We start from the raw sequence: 22217 nt of genomic DNA on the forward strand, positions 1-22217 counted from the left end.
CAAGATATACCTGGTGGAGGCAAACTCAGAATAAGCAGTAAACCTACAAACCATTCTTTTTACCTGCAAGCTCTCTAAGAATTAGGTTGACCCAAAAGATCTTTGTTCCCCCAGTAAATCACCAAATATTTTGCCAAATCCAGATAACCTGAGATATTTACATTGGATTAGGTCTGCCATTTTGGTGGATCTGAGCATCTGGTTTATTCAAACAGTGTATTTCAGGGGGGCTTACTGGTTGTTTACTGGTTACTTTTTTGGTATTTCTTTAGATATAGCCTATTACATTTTCACTATTACATTTTCAAAGGTATTATAAGGCTTAAAGATCAGACTTCTAGAGATCTGTCTGGGCTCCAGGACATTTCTCCTGAAGATGCATATTGCTCTGATAATAGAATTCAGGAGTTAAAGGCCTCTAGACCATTGCAACACATTTTATCAGCTGGTGACTCTCCCATTTCCTATTGCTTGAATGGGCAGCTCAAGATTCATGAAGACACAATATGCTTTTGCCTGTGGCAGAGGTATGCTACTAAAAAAAGGAAGAGAGAGAGAGAGGACTGGAGTGAAAAATGAAAAGTACTTAAACAAGCAGGACTACTGTTGCGCTCTCTGAAAGATGGATGATTGCAGTGAACATGATGTCTGCAACTGTAGTTTGCCCAAATTAAAGTGGAACATAAAAATAGTGAGGAAAGGAATCTAATTTCCATTTAAAGTTGCTATCAGTGGTAGTTGTACAATATTCTTTGTCACACCTTTGGGTGATGGACCTGCAGTGCCGCAGAGCTGTGGTATTCAAAGGTAGCCAGGGGCAAGAGAAAAATATAGAACTTGAATCTGCCAAAAACAGATGTGAGTGTAGAGTTGGCCAGAGAAATGTGGCAAAAGAAATGGCATGATGCACTTATGAAGAAGTAATTGATTGTGATTAATGGCGCCTGCCTGAATAATAGAAAGAGAGGAGGGAAAGACTTTGCATGGATTTTCCTCTCAGGAGAGTGTTCTAGAAGCTGAGCTATGACTGTTCAATCCTTGACTCTTTTGAAGTCAGGAAAATACTTTGCATATATATATTTCAAAATGTTTGAGTCCTTTTCGTACCCTAAGAAGAAAAACACACCTTGGTCTTACTACTTAAACTACTCCTAGATTTTTCTATGAAAAACCATGATAATCTGTTTTTCACTGGGATTGTGTCCCAGCAGGGTGGACAGAGCACTGGACTAGAATAAGGAGACCCATTGCTATCTCAATCCTCAGCCTGGAAAACTCTTGCTCAAAACAAGGGGCTGAATGGATGGATCCTCATATCAAACTCCTCTCAGGAAATGAATCATCGTCTCTGTGACAGAATCCAAAATGTTGCCCTAGTTTCTGCTTTTAACATTTGCCCACACAGACTTTTCTCACACCTGGTTCTTTTCGCCTGCTAATAACCCCTGACTTCATTCCTCTGGCTGCACATCCAGTCAGTGGTTTGAATTAGCATTCTTACAAATGGGCAGTTTGGGGTAACTCAAATCTCTGGGAGATCTAATCTGATAGCCTGAGAAATGTGGGCTACAATATCATATAAAGCTGATGAGAGAGTTAAATATGCTAAAATGAATTAAATGATATATAAAGAGTAAAAGGAGAAATGGGTAAATTAAGTTTAATCAAAATTTAAAATTTTTCTCTTTGAAAAACATGATTAAGAAAACGGAAAGGCAAGATATAGAATGATAAAAATATTTGAAATACATTTATCTGGTGACAGAATTGTATTCAAATATTTAAAGTATTTTTACAACTTGTTAATAAAAATTTGCACAATATTTGACCACATGCTTCACAAAAGATTATAAATATAGTGAACAATATCTGAAAAGATGCTTAGCATCAGTAGTTATGAAGGAAATGCATATTAAAGCCATAATGAGATGCCATTTTGAACCCTTAGAATGTCTACAATCGAAAAGAAAATAAAAAGTGTTGATGAGGATGTGGAGCAACTGAAATTCTCATGTACTGCTTATGAAAATATAAAATTATACAACTACTTTGAAAAAAATTGGTAATTTTTAAGAAGTTAAATATAAACCAACTATAGGTCTCAGTCATTCTACTGCAGGCATTTACCCCTAACAAAATCAAAATACACAGGACATAAATTTGAATACTGTTTGAAGCTTTTTTCAAAATAGCCAAATGCTGGAAATAACTTAAATGTCCAATAGTTGATAAATAATGGGTAGACAAATATGGTATACCATTGCAATGGAATACTTCTAATCTGTATAGAGGAATACTTATACACACATTAAAATGAGTGAACACAAACTATTATTCTGAATGGAAGAACTAAATACAAAAGAACACACCATATATTAATCCATTTATATAAAATTCTCTTTAAAAATTGAAATTAATCTGTAGTGACAAAAAAAAAGCAGACTAGTGGTTGCCTTGGGACAAAGATAGAGGATAGAATAGACTGCAAAGGGGCATAAGGATCCTGGGGATGATGGAAATACTCTGGATTGAGATAGTGGTTTCACAGGTGTATATATCTGTCATAATTCATCAAATTGTATACTGTTAATAGATGCAGTTCATCATAAATGATTATACCTTAACATGGTTGAGTTAAAAATAACAAAGTAAGTGAAGTGCTGAGATCCAGCTTGGTCCAGAGTTCTAAATATCAGATAAATATTATTCTTGTGATTATTTCACTACAGCTATAATTATTACCATGGCACCATTGATGTCTGACTCTGTCCCATCCATACTTGATGGCATGTCTCATTTCCATCTTGTGTACACTGGATAGGTTGGTATTAGTATTAGTATTAGGCCAAGGGCAGTCCTTCCTTAACCTCTTAATAAAACTTCTTCCTTCCTTAGAGGATAGGTGGTAGGATCACATGATGATACATTATATGGGAAGTTGTACTATAAATATTATCCTTTGTATTTTTATTATTATGTGCTTACTCATCTGATGCTCCCTCAGAAAGCTAGCACTGTTCCCAATAAAGGGCAAATAGGTAGACCAAAAAAAAAAAAAAAAAAAGACATGAATATCAAGCTTTTAATCTGCCATCCTTATGGTTCTGTCTACCAGTGGCATCTTAGAATTAGAAGATCTGAAGGATAAGAACAGGGTTTGACATGAAGTGAGTCTGGATTCATACTTCATGTCTGTCACTCACCAGCTGTGTGAACTTCAACAAGGTACTTAATAACTTTCAAACTCCTCCATTCGTCATAAATAAAATGCAAAAGATAGCAATACCTCATATGATTGTTTTGAGATATAAAAAACAAAAAGTATGTTGTAGAATATATTACATAGTTACAATGGCCTGGTCTAATAATCTCACAGCAGATGGTGCCTAATGGTCAGGTTTGATGAGTGTTTAACCACTGAGGAGCCAACTCTGGAGCTAGAGATCCATTTAGAATTGGTGGCACTTTATAGAGGTCTCTTCTTTGCATTGGCATTTCTTCACTCTGCTTGAGAAGCTGTGTGCTAAAAGGTCAGGGTGGAGAATGGTCTCACTCTCCCCTCTTGCTGTAGTAATTTCCTCTGTCCATGGTGCTGTTAATGATGTGCTTGTCTGTGCTGGCGGCCATTCGTATGACCTCATCTTAGCCCTCAATCGCAACTCACCTCAACAGCTCCAGATGGCATCTAAACACTCATTGGAAAAAAAAAAAAAAAAAGATTCTTTTAAAATTTTTAAAGTGTTCTCTAATCAATTTGGATAATTACCTCAAAAATAATAATAATTCTGAATCCTCTCCATAACCCATATGGAAAACCTTAAGATCATGAAGAAGGGAGCTACTAATTAGCTATTTTCATTTTACCTAAAAAGAACAGGACCAAAGGCATTCAGTCCAGAAACTGAAATCACATCTTCAAAAGCAAATTTGATTAAGGAAAAAGTGAGGCAAGCATTCAAGGGCTTGCTGCAGATAAGTAGGTACTGAGGCAAATGTTAATGTGCAAAATGGGCCAAGGAAAATGGTGCAGAATCACCCAAATTTGGGGAAAGAAAGGGAAAAGCCATTCGCTTCCTGTAAGTGAAGAACTCAACTCACCAGTTTTGTCATTTCATAGGGTCAAGATAGGAATTCTATAAAGTAAAAGGATATAATGAATGTGTTATATTGTTTTTAATAAAAAGAACACAACTTGCCCTTCATACTGCTTAATCTGCAGAAATACCAACATTTCATTAGAAGTATTCAGTCTCTTTCAATTAGTGTTGGTGGCAAAAAATGTTCCTGTTGCTTCTTGAGAGGTAAAATGAACTATTACAGATCCCTCTACAGGCAAAGGCCCGGATCTTGATGGATGTCCTGCAGAGTTTTAGATGCACCTACCAGAAAATGCTCTGGCATTACATGTGGACGCATTTAATGAAGCAAAGGATAATGGATTCCTTTTAGGCACAGAAAATACTGCTAAGAAAATGAGGTTTGAGCTGAAAAGTTAGGATTTAGCAGACTCTGTCTTGCTCAAATCGGAACTATATTATCCTTATGAAAATGTTAACGATGTGGCTAAAGAAAAGAAGACAAAGTAAATTTTTTAATGTAATAATCTCACTATAATATTTAGAGAAAATTCTCCTGTGAAAACCGTAGAACTCTTCCCATGAGTTTCAAAGTTTATATATCACAGAATTTATAATCCTGAGACCCCAAAAATACAGTGACTGAATTTTGGGGACTTACCATCTCTGTAAAATGAGATGATGGTTTTGCTGTATTTTAGGCATTATACATCCTAAAGTACTAAGAAAAGTAATTGTGTAGGACAATCTGTCATTTTCTTGCCTGCCACCCATCTTTTTTTATTTTGGTAACACAACCTGAATGTTCCAAGAAACCACTACTATGTTCCTAAGCTCTTTGCCTGGTCAGACATAACATGGCATCTTTGGGCCATAATGGTACAAACCTGCTAAAATTGAATCTCACACAGAGCAAAGACCCAAGAGATGGAAGAGAAGTTCCAATGGACATGAGTTGAGTCCCTTAACCTAGCCAGACCTGAATCTGGGGCATCCTGGACTCTACTATTGTAGGAACCAATACATGTTCTTTTTTGCTCAAGCCAAGTTAAGTTGATTTCTGTCACTTCAAACCAGAAAGAGTCCTTGCTAACACAGGAAAGCAATTCTTGTATTTTAAAGTTGGATATGACATCTTGTAAAGGATGTTTAGTTTTCTTTATGTGGAAACTTATTCAGAAATATGTCCTGATTTTTAGATCATTGTCACAGCTCTTCTGAGGAAGAGACAAGGAGAGGTTGAGAGAGGTGATATTAATGAGCTAGTAATGATTAAGAACTAGAGATTTTGAAGAACCCAGTCCTTTTACAGCCTAAGAAGGCCTCTAGGAAATACATTAGACCCAGAAGGAAGATAACTTGGAAAACTTTTATTGCTAATAAAATCCTGCTTAATTTCCATAGGCACAAATGAAAAAAAAATCTTTGCTGGCAGGAATAAAACCTTCATGAAGGGGGAAAAAAGATGATATTTATGCATTTCTTAATGATACTGCTAAGTCCACCCCATACTTATAGGAAGGCAGTAATTTATTGAAATCTAAAAATGTGCAATATATCTGATTAAAGGTCATGCAAACATTAAAATGTTTTTTCCAAAAATCTTTCTGAGAGAGAAATAAGGATGACCAGATCTTCTCAGAATCTTTCAAGTATACTTAACATTATAAGCTTATTAATGACTCTGGTGACTCAAGTCTTCCTTTAAGCATGTGTAGGAAATACAGAGCAAGGTCACAAAAGCTAAGAAATATTATCTTTGGCATCCATTATTTCTTTGTGGGCTGTGAAAAGAAGTCATTCCTGCAAGAGTACAAACGAGCATACTCCTCACTTTTCACACTGATTACAATTGAAAACTGATGGATCTCTAATGAGTTCCTCATGAGCTGCTCCTGACAACTCTCCATTTCCTGCTATACAACCAGCCCAGGCTCTCATAAACACTAAACACGATCTATACTGGATTTGTACACAGTTCCTCACAGGTACCCCATTGCCTCTTACTTCCAGAATGCCCCATGTCTCCAGAGAAAGCCTCCACGCATCTCCATCATACATATTCCTTCGTTACCTGGCTAACCTCTTTTGACATATATTTTTTCCTCGGGGAAGACTTTATTGATGCTCCTGGAATGAAATTAGTCCCTCATGAGCTCCAGAAAAGTTCTGTATTCTGACCTCATGGGCTCCACTGGAACTGATCACAATGTCTATAAGTGCTCTACTTTCTCTCTGCCATGCCAGACTGTAAATTGCCTAGAGATGAACATATCTGTCTCTCTCAACATTATAGCCTCTGTTTCTAGAACACAGTGATGCTCAGTTGAAGTACATTAGACAATTAATATTTGAATGCTTAACACACTTCCAAGGCCCTACAGTATACTAGAATAATACTTGGCTACACACTAGACATGATCTAAGGCCTGATTCAGTTATTTACCAGCGCGGAGAATTTGACCCAGTTACTTGAACTTTCTGAACATCTTCATCTTTATTTTTATTTTTTTTATAAGATTTTATTTATTTATTCACAAGAGACACAGAGGGAGAGAGAGAGGCAGAGACACAGGCAGAGGGAGAAGCAGGCTCCATGCAGGGAGCCCGACGTGGGACTCGATCCCGGGTCTCCAGGATCATGCCCTGGGCCAAAGGCAGGCCCTAAACTGCTGAGCCACCCAGGGATCCCCCATCTTCATCTTTAAATGAGGCATATATTCTCATATCACAGTACTCCCATAAAAATTAAATTAAATGCCACATCAAAAGCTCCTACTATTAGCAAACCATCCACAAATGTTCATCCTAATTTCTTTCTTAAAACTTCTTTATTCCACTATCCTCTACTGGGTTTCTCCCTGTTTTCTGCTTCCCTGCCTTCTCCATGATGGCTTGTCAAACCACTCCCCTTCTGGCACTTCAGTTGGAGTATCTATGGTAACCTGTGTGGATTTCACATTTTGGCCTTTCACTTCTGGAGGGCAGTAGTTCTCATAAGACTTTGAATGGACTACTTATGATCTGCGAGAAAGTTTTCACTGTTCAGGGAGAAAATGAGTAAAATGAGGTTTTTGGAAAATGAGTTTTTATTTTAAAAGAAATCAGTTGCTTTTTTTTCTGCTTTCTTTTAATTGTAGTTCACATACAATGTTATATTAGTTTCAGGTGTACAACTTAGTGATCCAGCAATTCTATACATCGCATAAAGCTTACCGTGGTAAATATAGCTACCATCTATTACTGTACAAAATTACTACAATATTTTTACTATTTTTCCTATGCTGTACTTTTCATATCCAAGACTTATTTATTTTATAGCTAGTAGTTTGTACTTTTTAATTTCCTTTACCTATTTTATCCATCCTCCACCACATCCATGTGGCAAGCACCAGTTTGTTCTCTAAGAGTATATTTGTTAGTTTGTTCGTTTGGTTTCTTAGATTCTACATATAAGGAAAATCATATGGTCTGTGTCTTTCTTTGAGTTATTTTACTCAGCGTAACACCCTCTAGGTCCACCCATGTTATTGCATATGGCAAGATCTCATTCTTTTTATGGCTAAATAATATTCCCTTGAGTGCACATACCATATTGTCTTTATTTATCTCTTGATGGACACTTGGGTTGCTTTTATATTTTGGCTATTATAAATAATACTGCAATAAACAAGGGGGTGCATATATATTTTCATATTAGTGTTTCTGTTTTCTTTGGGTAAAAAGTAGTGGAATTACTGGATTATATGACATTTCTAATTTTAATTTTTGAGGTAATATCCATAGTGTTTTCCACAGTGGCTGAACCAATTTACATTTACATCAACAGCACACAGGGTACCCTTTTCTCCATATCTTTGCCAAAACTTGTTATTTTCTGTCTTTTTTGATTCTAGCCATTCTGACAGGTGTTACACTTCATTGTGGTTTTGATTTGCATTTCCTTGATGACTAGTGATGTTGAGCTTCTTTCTATGTGTTTCTTAGCTATCTGTGTAGCTTCTTTGGAAAAATGTCTATTCAAGTATTTGTCCCATATTTTCACTAGATTATTTGGGTCTTGGTGTTGAGTTGTATGAGTTCTTTATATATCTTGGGTTTTTAGTCCTTATAAGATACATCATTAGCAAGTATCTTTTACCATTCAGTAGGTTGTCTTTTTGTTTATTAATCATTTCATTTTCTGTGCAGAAGATTTTTAGTTTGATGTAGTCCCAATAGTTTATTGTTGCTTGTTTTCTTGCATGAGGAAGACAGATTAAGAAAAAAGAGTTGCTAAGGTCATTTTCCAAGAGATTACTGTATATGTTTTCTTTTAGGAGTTTTATGGTTTCAGGTCTCACACTTTTTAGTCCATTTTGAGTTAACTAACTTAATTCAACAGAACCAATGCTAATTTATTTTTGGAGTAAGGTTAAATGAAACTTTGTAGCTTCCACCTTAGATTCATAATGCATCTGCTGTGAGGAAAGCCAACCACCTTGTACGTAATTTGACTATTCCATGAACTGACATGCTGTGAGAAAGCACAGCTAGCCATCTCAGCCAGAGATCACTTGGAGAGAAAAAGATACTCAGCCAGCTCCAGTTATTCTAACCAGTCCTTTTAAGGTACCAGACATGTGAGTGAAGAAACCATTTTATATATTCCAAGAGATGTGATATAGAAAATGAATGAGGACTCCATCTGATAGCCAGACTGACATATGAAACTGCAAACCATCCAGTCATCTTTAGTCATTGAGGTCACACAAGCTAAGGGCCCAGTCATGATGGAGCAGAGTCCAGCCATCTCCTCTGTGCCTTACCCTAACTCATGACTTAGAGAACTAGGTGTTTAACAAAACCCTGTCCTGTTATGCCAGTAAACTCGGATGGCATGTTATGTGTCAGTAGTTACCAGAACAATTTTAATAACATAGAGCAGCTCATAGAATTAAGAGAAAAGCTTAAGAACTACAGTCTGAAAGCATAAGTAACCAGAAGCTCTAGAAACTTCAGTAACAGAAACCAATAAAAAGTCTCTTCTGGACCCATCATCACATACTACTGTTTTCAGTCTTTGAGTTGTTCTACTTAAGATTAAAGTTCCAGGGAGAGATGATCTCATTGGCTTGTGAATTGTTTCCATTTTTATATCTAGGGTGGATTCATCCCAGCTAAATCACTTGGACTAAGAGTTAGGGAGGAATTCCTTGCCAAAGCAAAATCAAGATGTTGTACCAGATGAAGGAAAAATGCATTGGGGGTAAGAAAACAACAACCAAAAATAGTTGTGGACATAAAGAATATTCTTAATTACTGCCTTTTTTTTTAACTTGATTCTTTTGGCTTAAGTGTCTGAAAATGCAAAGTGGCAGCTTTCAGAGAGATTTATATGTGAGCTAATTCTTAAATGTGAGCTCTAGAAAAAAGAAGTACCATTTTATTGTTTGAAAGCATTTTAACTTAATTTGTGTCTAACATTTAAGCAAAGAGAATTATCCTCATGCAGCCTTTGGAGGAATCCACCCGTGTTTCATTTTCTGACCGTTCAAAGTGCAACCTCATCACAACCACAGGATGCTTTGTGAATTAACAGCAGATGAGGACTTTCACAGCAGAGAAGCACATGAAGCAGTTCATCATCATTTGTTTTTGTAATTGCCTAGAGCCAAGTACCTTTAATTATATTCAATGGACCCTCCATATCCGTGCTGGGAAGGCCACCATGAGCACAGTGAGGTAGGCCATGAACCCAGAAAACAGCTGCCTTTTGTGTGGAGAAGAGAGCGCCATGAGTTATTTCAGGAAATTCCCTCTGATTGGATATAATCAGCCTAGATGGGATCAGTGTAGATGAGTTTTCCTAGTTTAGTTTAAAAGATTCTGCTTTGTATGAAATTTAAGGGACAAAGGAGAAACACCACACAGAAATCTATCCTTTCGTTTTTCCAGAATTATACCTTCCAAAATAATTTTAACTTTATCCACATTATCCCACTTTTGTATATTTTGCAAGGAAATATTTAAATGACTTATTACCATTGGATTTAAATGCAACAAATATTATACGTTCTTTGCTTAGTGCCAGACGTGGTGCTAGGTACCAGGGTACAAAGGAGAGCAAGACAGGTGAGGTGGCTGACTTCATGGAAGTAACATTATATTAGAGGAAGCAGGCAATAAACAAATAATTTTAGATAATAATAAATGCTTGGAGGGAAATATAAACACCTTGTGGAAGAGATTATGAGGTAAGAAGTGTCCAGAGAAATTAGGGACCACCTCCCTGAAATGGTGACAGTTCAAATGAGATCTAAAGAAACAGAAGAAATGATTCAGAGGAGAAACCAGCAGGCAGATGACATCATGAGCAGCCCTGAGCAGGGGGAAAAGCTCAACTCACAAACTAACAGAAACTGCTATGTCTGGAGCTAGGCGCTGACTAGCCACCATGCATCCATGGCCTGTCAGGAGCGTGGGTTTTATTCTGTTAGCAATGAGAGTCCATTAGAGTGTTTCAAGTGGGGAAATGTTATGGTCTGATTAATATATTTGAAACATTGCCAGCTGCTATGTGGAAGGTCAGTTAGAGGGATCAAACTGGAAAATGAATGAGAAGGTGACTTCAGAAATCCAAATGAGACAGTGTTGGCCTGAGTGGGGATGTGGATAATGGAGAAAAGTAAACAAATGATCTATTTTGGAGGTAGAATGAAGGGTTTTCCTAATTGATTAGAAGTTGGAGGAAGGGATGAAGAGTAGGAAAGTGAACATTTGGGAAGGACAAGAGGAGTCAAGGATGAGTCACCAATGTTTATTTGAATGATCAGGTGGTTACTGATGAGGAAGATGTGGAGGTGAACAGTGTTCAGTGGGTAAAATATTAAAAGTTCTATGTGGGGCTAAATACAAGAGATCCAGGAAACAGGGAGGTAGAGATGCCAAAAAAGAAGATAAATACGTCAACTTTGAATTTGGACTTAAGGAAGCACAAATCTATGGGAAGACCTCAAAGCATGAGAATGTTTTGAGAACAGGCTATAGTACCTACAGTTGTTTAAACATTTGCATTCCCACAAAATTCACATGTCGAAATCCTAACTCCAAAAGGTGATGGTATTAGGAGGTGGCCTTTGGGAAGTGCTTAAGTCAGGAGGTTGGAATCCTCATCAGTAGAATCAGTGCCTCATAAAGGAGACTGCAGAGAAATTGCTGGCTCTGGCATCTGAAGACAGAAAATCTGGACCCAGAGGAGAGCCCTCTGAACATGCCGGCATCCTGAGCTTAGACTTTAGTCTCCAGAACTGTGAAAAGTATATTTCTGTCATTTATATGTGACCTGGTAGGTGGTATTTCATTTTAGCAACTCCAATCAACTCCAGAGCATCACTAGAACAGTTTTCCTTTAACATTATTTAATTGCATCAGAATGACTTACAGAACCTGATAAAAATTCACACGTCTCTTATGATTTGCCTCCCCTTCTGTTTTCGTCTTACTTTATTTTTCCTTCCTTCCCCATGTTCATCTGTTTTGTTTCTTAAATTCTACAAATCATGAGACTTAACTCTAGGAAACAAACTGAGAGTTGCAGAAGGGAAGGTGTGAGGGGAGATCGGGTAACTTAGTGATAGGCATTAAGGAGGGCACCTGACATAATGAGCACTGGCTATTGTATGCAACTGGTGAATCAATAATTCTACCTCTGAAACCAATAGTACAGTACATGTTAATTAATTTGAATCTAAATTTAAAAAATTCACATGCCTGAGTCCCATATATTGGATCAGAATGTCCACAAAGACACCTATGAATAGACATTTTCAACAGCAACTTGGGTGATTCTAATGCTTTCCAAACTTTGAAAAACTTTTGCTCTGAGGCCCATTTTCAGGAAATTTTACCCCTTGACCCATCTTTTCTTCAAGTTGAAGATAGTTTCTTGAAATTCACTTTGAGTTTTACAAGCAATTCTTCTATTTCCTGGTTCATTTCTACTCTTTAGGGAAATAGAAGAAATCAAGTGGACACTGGGAGATATGTGGTCCTCTGACTTTATTTCACTGCCACTTTCCACTGTGAACAGAAGTGGTTGGAGAAGACAGGGGAATGAGTTGTTAGTCTTTATTAAAATCCCCCCAAGCTAGCCAGTAGTTAAAGTAGTTAGAAAAATTGCATTCCATTTACTCAAAGTATTTCAGCTTTGAGACACAGACTCTTAGAGCTAGACAGGATCTTGGAAACAGCCTAATAGCTAAGCAGCAGGATCTGGCATCTGCTGCTGTGGTTCACCTTCTGCCCTTTGCATTTGCTCACAGTGTGTCCTTGGGCAAGTCACTTCGCATTTATATACCTCATCCTCTATAAATAGGGGCAATAATAATGCCTAACTTGTAAGATTATAAAATAATAGAACAAGGGCAGCGTGGGTGGCTCAGCAGTTTAGCGCCGCCTTCAGCCCAGGGCCTGATCCTGGAGACTGGGGATCGAGTCCCATGTTGGGCTCCCTTCATGGAGCCTGCTTCTCCCTCTGCCCGTGTCTCTGCCCCCCTCTCTCTCTCTCTGTCTCTCTGTCTCTCTGTCTCTCTCTCTCATAAATAAAATCTTTAAAAAATAATAGAACAAAGACTAATACAAAACTACTCTTAATCATAAAGGCATATAATTTCAAAGCCAGAAGAGATTATAAATACCAACCAATACACTAATATTGTAGGTAAGGAAAGTGGGAGAGTCAGCTGGTTTGGTGACCAATGAGAACCAAAGCCTGGATTCTAAAAGTTTCCACTACTATAGATCATTACATAAGTAATTTGATTTCATTCAGTGTCCATTTATTTGTCTAAATCATAGATCATTTAGGAGGAGAATGATTTGTTGATTTATAAGTTTTTAAAAAATAAAACTCCTTTCTTTTTAAAGTTCTTATTTAAATTCCAGTCAGTTAATATAGTGTAATATTAGTTTCAGGTATATTCAAATATAATGATTTAACATATATCGCTGGTGCCCATCACTACAAGCACACTCATTACTCTGCATCACCAATTTAACTCCTCCTCCCACTCCCCTTTGGCAACCATCAATTTGTTCTCTGTGGTGGAGTCTTTCTCTTGGTTTCTCTCTCTCTCTCTCTCTCTCTCTGCCTTTGGGTGTTTGTTTTGCTTCTTAAGTTTCACATATGAGTGAAATCCAATAGTATTTATCTTTCTATGAGTTATTTTGCTTAGCATAATACTCTCTAGCTCCATCCATATTGTTGCTTTGCCACATTATTAAAAAGCAGAAATGCTTTCACTGGATTGCTGGCCACTGCACTGAGGTTGTTCATGTGAAAAATGTGCCTGTGGTGTGGTCAGTCCAAGCCCTCACTCAAGTTGGTTGTCTGGAAGCATTTCAGGACAAGCAGGGAAAACAGACAGATAAGTATTTCCAGTGTGTTGGGAACATCAGCCAAATAGCTCCAATGCCCATTCACATTTAAAATTTCAGAAAAACCCAGGAACAGCAACTCTCCTGCAACTGTGTAAATAACACCCAGGCTCATTTAGTAAAAAGAGAAGCAGATGACAACTTTGCTCTTTTGTTTCTGCCCTGAATGTTTGGGGCTAGTCTTGTGCTTTGGTCATCTTAAGACCTTTCTTCTTTTCTTTTTCTTTTCTTTCTTTGCCATTTTGATCAAGCTTGCTTATGAATCTAGAGAAGTCTCATTTTAGGGACAGGATCTATAAGAATGGAAATTGGTTTCTAAGCAGACTGAATGCTGGCCATGTAATAAATGTCACTGGTGTTGCTTTTCTCTTCTGATGGACTGCTCATGCCTTATATCTGACAGCTAATGAGCTCCACTAATCAAACCAAGGAGCAAATGCTATTTCCCAACCTCCTCTCCTACCTGAGAAGGTGAGGGGTTCTAACCCTCACCCTGGCAGACTGACAGCCCTGAATAGGAGCAGAATAACAAGGAAACTTGGAAGGTTAATTAAGGTAGTACCCAAAAGTTGTTCTTAAATGAATTTAATTAACCTGTGATCTCTTAAAATTAGAATATGTTGCAACTAGAATGAAGGCAAAAATTTTTAAATTTCATCTTACAAGACAAACTGAACAAGTCTCTGGGTAAAAGGTAGTAGGGAGACTGTTAATTACCACCTGGACTTTTTCAAATCCGTCTTTATTCCTTGTGTATCTCTGAATGGATGGTTTCCATTGTTGGAGGAAGAATCCATAGCATTAACATCTGGTACTGTTGTCAATCATCCAAGTTTCTGGTAGCACACTCCACCAAATGAATGAACTATTCTCCTTTCACCATGATTAAGGAGAAATGATTCAGGGACAAAAAACAAAACAGTAAGAGTATGGATAAGAGAGTGATTCAGGCTGCCAGAGTCCAAAATCAGCCTTGACAACTTCCTAACAGCCTGACCTCCTGAATCTCTCTCTCTCTCTCTCTCTCTCTCTTCTTTCCTTTATAAAACAGGGTTACCAATAGCATGTACTGTAGGGGATTGTAAGAATAATTAAAAGACCTAACATCATAATGCAGGCAAATTGTTGAGTATAGGGCCTGGAACATAGTATGCTCTCAATAAATGCTGATTATTAAACGGGGATGGTTTTTGCATGTTTGTTTTGTTTTGGTTTTTGTTTGTTTATTCTTTAACATGGTGGTTCATGACACCTCAATATAGAGTGTCATGGATGGGATTCAAAAGATCCCTTACCCACCCTCTCTGAAAATTTTTGCCTACATTTATGTCCCATATGCATTCATTCTGGGAGAGAAATCTCAGCTTTCAAGAGTTTCTTAGTTTCTTAAAAGAGGCGTATGACTCAAATATGGTAAAGAGTTAACTTTTACAAGGTATCAGTTTTAAGGATTTCTTCTGATCTGTTTGAGCATTGAGGGCAACACAATGCAGCCACAATCAGTGAACTTATTACTGATTCCTATGCAGCAAGACTCCTGCCTGCTGCTCTGCCCGATCCCTTTCTTTTCTTCTCCCTGGCCCAGCCTAACACAAATCGCAAGAACACAATATGCAACACTCTGAAAAGCATCATGTCACTAGGATGAGGAGTGTTGAAGGAGGCCTTCCCACATAAAATGGGGCTGGAATTAGAAGGAAAGCCCTGAATTTAAATCATTGTGGATTGGAAGAGGATACTGTGTGCCACAGGTAAACTGAGGTGGTAGAAGATATAATTTTAAGTAAATCATATATTACTTTATTTAAAAATTAATATGTATGCATTTATTTTAATGTAATTGGAAAAATACAGTGGATGGTATACAAAATAATGTAATCTTACAGATATTAGTGTTTAGTATATGGCTGTGGTATTTACCATTTAAGTTTTTTTAAGATTTTATTTTATTTAACATGAGAGACACAGACAGAGAGGCAGAGACACAGGCAGAGGGAGAAGCAGGCTCCCTGGAGGGACTCGATCTCGGGGCCTCCAGGATCATGCCTTGAGCCAAAGGAAGACATCCAATCGCTGAGCCACCCTGATGTCCCACCATTTAAGTTTTTTAAAGTGAGTCAAATAATCACGCATATAACAGCAATGTAGGTGAACTTTAGATAGGTAAAATTATGACAATTGGATGTGCATAGCTGAAGTTTTAGAAACAGAGGAGTGTCAGTGTCTGGGCATTCCTAGAAGGAATGGAACTTTGTCACCAAGTCATGGAGGCTAAAACACATTAGAATATTCTAGAGATAGTAGAGGAAATAATTTTCTTAATACAGATAAATAATTATTTCACATGGCCCACTGAAGTCCCTTGGAGATGCCAGTGCTAAGAGGAAAGAGTCAATCAGTGTTCCGTAACAATCCTGTCACACATGTAAATTTACATAGAAGAATCATACAACCATTCCTTTAATTCTTCAAGCATTCAACAAAAGTAACAGAGGCCCTAACTGCTAAAGGAAAGATAGTGTGTACAGGGTGCAATCTTTACCCTCAAGGTGACTACCAGCTTTTGGGACAGAAACTCATGTAGAGATAATGTCAAGGTCTGACCCTCTTTTGGTTGTACAAAAATGCCAGCTGCTTTTTCAGGGCAAGGTCTGCACAGGCTTTGATTTCAGCCGAGGGTACTTTTTTTCCTTACATTTCTCCTATCTAACTTCTCACATGTTATGCCTCAGCATATACTTTACTTCCTCAAAGAAGTGTTTCTAATCACCACACTTAAATTGCAGAACACTTTCCTCCCATCTTCAGTGATCACATAAGTCACATTGTTGCTTATTTAATAGAACTTACACAAATTGTAATTATTTGGCTTATTGCATTCATTATTTTTCTTATCCTCCACTGAATGTTGGCTTTATGGGAGCAGAGACTTGGGGTCTTTCCCAAGACCTAATACAATGCTTAGACCAAGATGTATTAAGATCATTAAGACAAACTAAATGAATGAGGAAATGAGGGAGGGAGTGAAGAGTTATTCAATACATATGTAAAAAACACTTAGGCAGTAAGAAGAAAGCTAGGAAGTAATTGTAATAAGAATACTCTGGGAAGGAGTTATTTTTATGTATAAGAATATTTTGGTCAAGGTGCATAAAAGTAGTAGGATCTTACTTTAATCTACACACAGATATTCAGTTTATTCACTCAATGTCCAATTCCATTTGAGAGTTTTTAATAAAACCACAGTTGAAAGTTAAAGAAAACTTCGATAACCCAATGTGAATTTGCTAAATTCAAAGGGAAAGGAAGATCTCAAGGAGATGAGAACAAAGACCTTGGTATTTTCCTACTACACATGAATCCCCAGTAGCAGAAATTTATATATTCCCAATTCAGAAAATGATTACAGGAGTACAGTCTAAAACTACGTGCACTGTACTCTATTAGCACCTGGATGACAATAGACGGAGCATGGCCTGTTGCTGACCTGGTCAAGTGTCTGCTGGTCCCAACCAGAATGTTTTAATCATGTTGCAGCTTTCCTTGGTGAAGTTTTAGATGGACTGGGTATTAAGTTGGAGCATCCTGACAAAGGCAACATGCAGTATGAATGGTGTTCTGCAAGGAAGCTGTAAATCCAAGTAAAATAATACCAAAACTATTCCTTCCAATGTTAAACACAGGCAGATATTTTTGGAGTTTTTTTTTTTTCATTTTAATTATGACATCAAAGACCCTTTCAAATGTCAGAATTAAGTTGTTCGTTCATTATGTGAATGAGACAAAGTAGCTGACTCCTACTCTTATTCTGTAGCCTTCCCAAGGAACTCCTACAGGCAGAGAATTGGTTTTACTAATAAAACAATGTCATAAGAAACAAACACAACTTTCATACTTTTTATCCTTATAAACTGAGAAGACAACTGCCTTTCTTTCCTCTTTCAAAACACAGATGGAAGGCAGCCCAGGTGGCTCAGTGGATTAGTGCCACCTTCAGCCCAGGGCCTGATCTGGAGACCTGGGATCGAGTCCCACATCAGGCTCCCTGCATGAAGCCTGCTTCTTCCTCTGCCTGTGTCTCTGCCTCTCTTTCTCTCTGTGTCTCTCATGAATAAATAAATAAAATCTTTAAAAAACAAAACAAAACATAGATGGAGGTGTGAATTACAGCATCCTGGGAATGTATTCTCAATTTTCCTGTCTCAAGTATGTTGTCACCTGGTACTAAGAACCAGGTTTAGCTTGGTAATCTTGTTTTAGAAATCTTTCCTAAGAAAATAACCAGAATTATTATGGGTTTTTTTTTTAAAGCAAAAATAGTTTTTTATTGCTGCATATAAGAGTTAAAATATGAACTTCCAGTACTCTATTGAATAAAGGTGGACATTCTTGTCTTGTTCCTGAAAAAACTCTCAGTTTCTCCACATTGAGTATGAAATTAGCTGTGGGTTTTTCATCTATGGAATTTATTGTGTTAAGGACATTCCCTCTGAACCCATTTTGCTGAACATTTTTTAATTGTAAATGGATGTTGAATTAGTCAAGTGCTTTTTCTGCATATTGAGATTATCATAAGATTTTTATTATTTATTTTGTGAATGTGGTGTATCACAGTGCTGCACTGCAGGTATTGAACCATCCTTGCATCCCTAGAATAAATCCTTCTGGGTCACGGTGAATGATCTTTTAATACATTGTTGAATCGATTTGCTAATATTTTGTTGAGAAATTTTGAATCCATGTTCATCAGGAATATTGGCCACTAATTTTTTTTTTTCCTTAGGGTCTTTCTCAGGTCTGAGTATCAGTAGAATGATGTCCTAATAGAATCAATTTGAAATCATTTCTTCTTCTTTTATTTTTCTGGTACTGTTTGGGAAAGATATGTATAATTTATTCTTTAAATGTTTGGTAGAATTCAGCTATGATGCCTCCTGGTCCTAGACTTTTGTTTGTTGGGAGGCTTTTGATTACTGATTCTATTTTCTTACTGATAATTGACCTGTCCAGATTTTCTATTTCTTCCTAATTGAGTCTTGGAAGACTGTGTATTTCTGGGAATTTATCCGTTTTTTCTATGTTGTCAAATTTGTTGGCATATGATTGTTTTATAGTAGTCTCATAATCTTTGTATATTTCTGTGGTGTTGGTTGTAACTTGCCCTCTTTTATCTCAGATTTTACTTACTTGAGGCCTCTCTTTTGTTTCTGATGAGTACTGATAGAGATTTTATCAATTTTGTTTATCTCTGCAAAGAACCAGCTTGTAGTTTCATTGATTTGTTCTATGGGTTTTTATTATTTCATTTATTTTTACTCTGATCTTTATTACTTTCTTCTAATAACTTTGGGCTTAGTTTGTTCTTTTTCTCATCCCTTTAGGCATAGGTTAGATTGCTTATTGGAGATTTTTCTTGTTTCTTGAAGTAGTCCTATATCACTATAAAATTCCCTCTTAGAACTGTTTCTGTCATACCCCAAAGATTTTGTTGTGATTTTTTTCCATTTTCATGTTTCCATGTATTTTTTCATTTCCTGCTTAATTTCATCATTGACCCTTTGGTTGGTTAGAGGTATGTTGTTTAGCTTCCATGTGTTTGTGTTTTTCCCAGTTTTTTTATTGATTTCTAGTTTTATAACATTATGGTTGGAAAAGATATTTTATATAATTTAAATCTTAAATTTATTGACAGTTGTTTTGTGTCCTATTATGTGATCTATCCTGGAAAATATTCCATATATACTAAAAAGAATGTGTGTTCATCTGCTTTTGATAGAATGTTCTGTATATATCTATTAAGTCTATTTAATGTGTCATTCAAAGTTGCTATTTCCTTATTTTCTGTCTGGGTGATCTATCCATTGATATAAATGAGATTGCGTAGCACCCTACCCTTAATATATTACTAGTAATTTCTCCCTTTATGTATGTTAATATTTGCTTGACATATTTATTTGCTCCTGTATTTGGATACACAGATATTTATAATTATTATATCCTCCTGTTGGATTGTTCCAACTATTATTATCCCTTTCTTTTTCTTTTGTTACAGTCTTTGTTTTCAAGTCTATTTTATCTGATAAAGGTATTGCTGCCCTGTCTGGCTTTTTTTTGGGGGGGGGGGGCAGCTTCCATTTGTATGGAATGCCTTTTCCTATCCTTTCACTGAAAGTTTTTATGTGTCTTTATTTTATGTATCTCTATTTTAAAGTGAGTCTCTTGTAAGTATCTTGTAGACAGTTCTAGTTTTTCGTTTGTTTGGTTTTTTTAATCTGGTCTATCACCCTGCATTTTTTTATTTAGAGCATTTAGATCACTTACATTTAAATTAATTATTGATAAGTATGTACTTATTGCTGTTTTGTTTATTCTCTTGTCCTCTTCGCTTTTGATTTACTTTTGATTTTACTTTAATTAGTATAATCCTTGGCTTCCTTTCTCTTTATTTTATGTGTATTTATTATAGGTTTTTTGGTTTGTGGTTATCACAAGAGTAAAATATTATATCCAATGTATATAGCAGTCTATATAAGTTGATGGTCAATTAAGTTTGAACACATTTTTAATGCTCCCCTATTTTATATACATGTTTTCATATTTTTGCATCTTACCATTTATGAGTTCCTTAACTTTCACTTCTGATCTTATTAGGTTTCTAAGTAATTGATTTACCACTTTTACTGTATATTTGTTTTACCTGCAATTTTTTTCTTTTCATTATTTCTTACATAAGGTATAGACTTTTTCACCTAATGAAGTCCCTTTAACAGTTTTTGTAAATCTTACTTAGTGATAATAATTACTTTTAACTTCTTGTTTTCTGGGAAATTCTTTATCCCTCCATCAATTCTGAATGATAACCTTGCTGGATAGATTATTTTTAGTGTAGGGTTTTGTTTTTTTTTTTCAGTATTTTGAATACATCATGATACCTCCTTCTGATCTGCAAAGTTTCTGCTGATAAACTAGCTGATAGCCTTTGGAGGCTTATAGAGTTTCTCTCTATGTAACTAATTGTTTTTGTCTTTGACATTTTAATTATTATGTGTCTTGGTGTAGACCTCCTTGGGTGCATCTTGCTTGGGTTTCTCTGTGCTTCTGGTACCTGGAAGTCTGTTTCCTTCTCCAGGTTAGGGAAGTTTTCAGCTATTATTTCTTCAGATATGTTTTCTGCCCCTTTCTTTCTCTTTTCGTTCTGGGACCTCTATAATGTGAATGTTAGTACCCTTGATTTTGTCCCAGAAACCTCTTAAACTATCTTCATGTTTTAAAATTCTTTAGGGGTTTTTTGGTGCCCAACTTGAGTTCCTTACTATAACTTGTTTTCCAGGTTGCTGATTTGTTTTTCTGCGTATTCTAATCTGTTTTTTATTCTCTCTAGTATATTTTTCAATTCACTTATTAAATTCTTTAACTCTGACTGGTTCTTTTTTACTATTCTGTTTTTACTGATGTCCTCACTAAGTTCATGTACTTTTCTCTGAAGGCCTTTGAGCATCTTTATTATCATTACTCTGAACTCTTTATTAGGTATATTGCTTATCTCCATTTCATATAGTTATTTTTCTGAAGTTTTATCTTATTTTTCCTTTTCATTTGGAGCATATTCCTCTGTCTCCTCATTGTGTTTGACTTGTTTGTTTCTATGAATTAGGGACTCAGCTACCTCTTCTAGTCTTGAAGGAATGGCTTTGTGTAGAAATGTCCCCCTGTGTAGACTTGTGTATCTGGCAGCTTAAACTGGCTGACTGGAGGTGTAGTGGACATGGGCTAGAGTTTGCATGACACTCTGAACTGGGACCACCCTCATGGGATGGTTAGAGCTGGAGCAGGTAGAAACTGCAGAATCCCAGAGCACTTTGTGCTAGATCCATTTGAGTGAGAGAATGGAAGCAGGGAAGGCACGGGCTGAGGTATTCCATGCACTGTGGGCTCTAGCATGCTGGTTACAGTGGAAGTAGGCTTGATCTAGTGGGTCCTAATGGGCTCCACACCAGTGCTGCCTTGGGAATTGCTGGAGCTGGGGTGGGCACAAGCTGGATAACTCTGCATAAGGGAAACCCTAGTGATATAGCTGGAGCTGAAGCAGGTGCAGCCTGAGCTGTTCCTCTTAGGTGGCTCCGTGATGGGATGGGTAAAGCTGAAGTGGGTTAGGGTCGGTGGTGTCTGGCATTTTTCATACCATGGCTGCCCTGGTAAGGTGACCTGTAGTGGGCACAAGCTGGTGGTTTCCCAGTGTGCCCCATGCCAGGGCAGGCTTGTAGGACAGCTGGAACTGGAATATGCAGGAATAGAGGAGCTGTTTTGGAGTAAGAGCAGGAACTGATATAGGCGACAGGGCTCACTGAGGGGTGGACTAGCTGGAGCACATGGACTTTCTCCCCTCCATGTTATCAAGGGGGAACCTAAACAGTAGTGCTTGCTAGTACCTCCAACCCTAGAGAAAGTTCTAGCAGTTTTTCCATTGTTTGGCAGAGCTTTAGCATTAGTAAATAGGTTTCCTTCACTTATAATCTGTTTGGCCTTTAAATCACTGTTTTTGTTTGTTTGTTGTGCCCCAAATCAGGCAAATGTGGTTCACAGGCTCCTCAGTCAGGATATCCCTCCCTTCTGCAAGTCGCCACATTAGGAATGGGGTTCTCATCTTCACTATGTCTCCATTTCTCCTGCCATTTTCTGTGTGGCCCCTGTATCTTTTGTTGTGTGTAAAGTGCTTAGGTAGAT

General features: G+C 37.0%; 2 long non-coding RNA genes across 6 annotated transcripts in view; one reads left to right on the forward strand and one right to left on the reverse strand.

Moving 5' to 3' along the window:
• The window catches only part of LOC144314045 (uncharacterized), a 146032-nt gene that overhangs the window by 58955 nt on the left and 64860 nt on the right, over positions 1 to 22217 (forward strand). The gene's annotated exons all lie outside the window — the stretch shown is intronic.
• Positions 3352 to 22217, reverse strand: part of LOC144314047 (uncharacterized) — a 127695-nt gene continuing 108829 nt past the window's right edge. The window contains exon 4 of the long non-coding RNA XR_013379708.1: positions 3352 to 3685. This is a non-coding gene — a long non-coding RNA (uncharacterized LOC144314047). The remainder of the gene's footprint in view (positions 3686 to 22217) is intronic.

The sequence above is a fragment of the Canis aureus genome, chromosome 5, assembly GCF_053574225.1.
Source record: "Canis aureus isolate CA01 chromosome 5, VMU_Caureus_v.1.0, whole genome shotgun sequence".
NCBI lineage: Eukaryota > Metazoa > Chordata > Mammalia > Carnivora > Canidae > Canis > Canis aureus.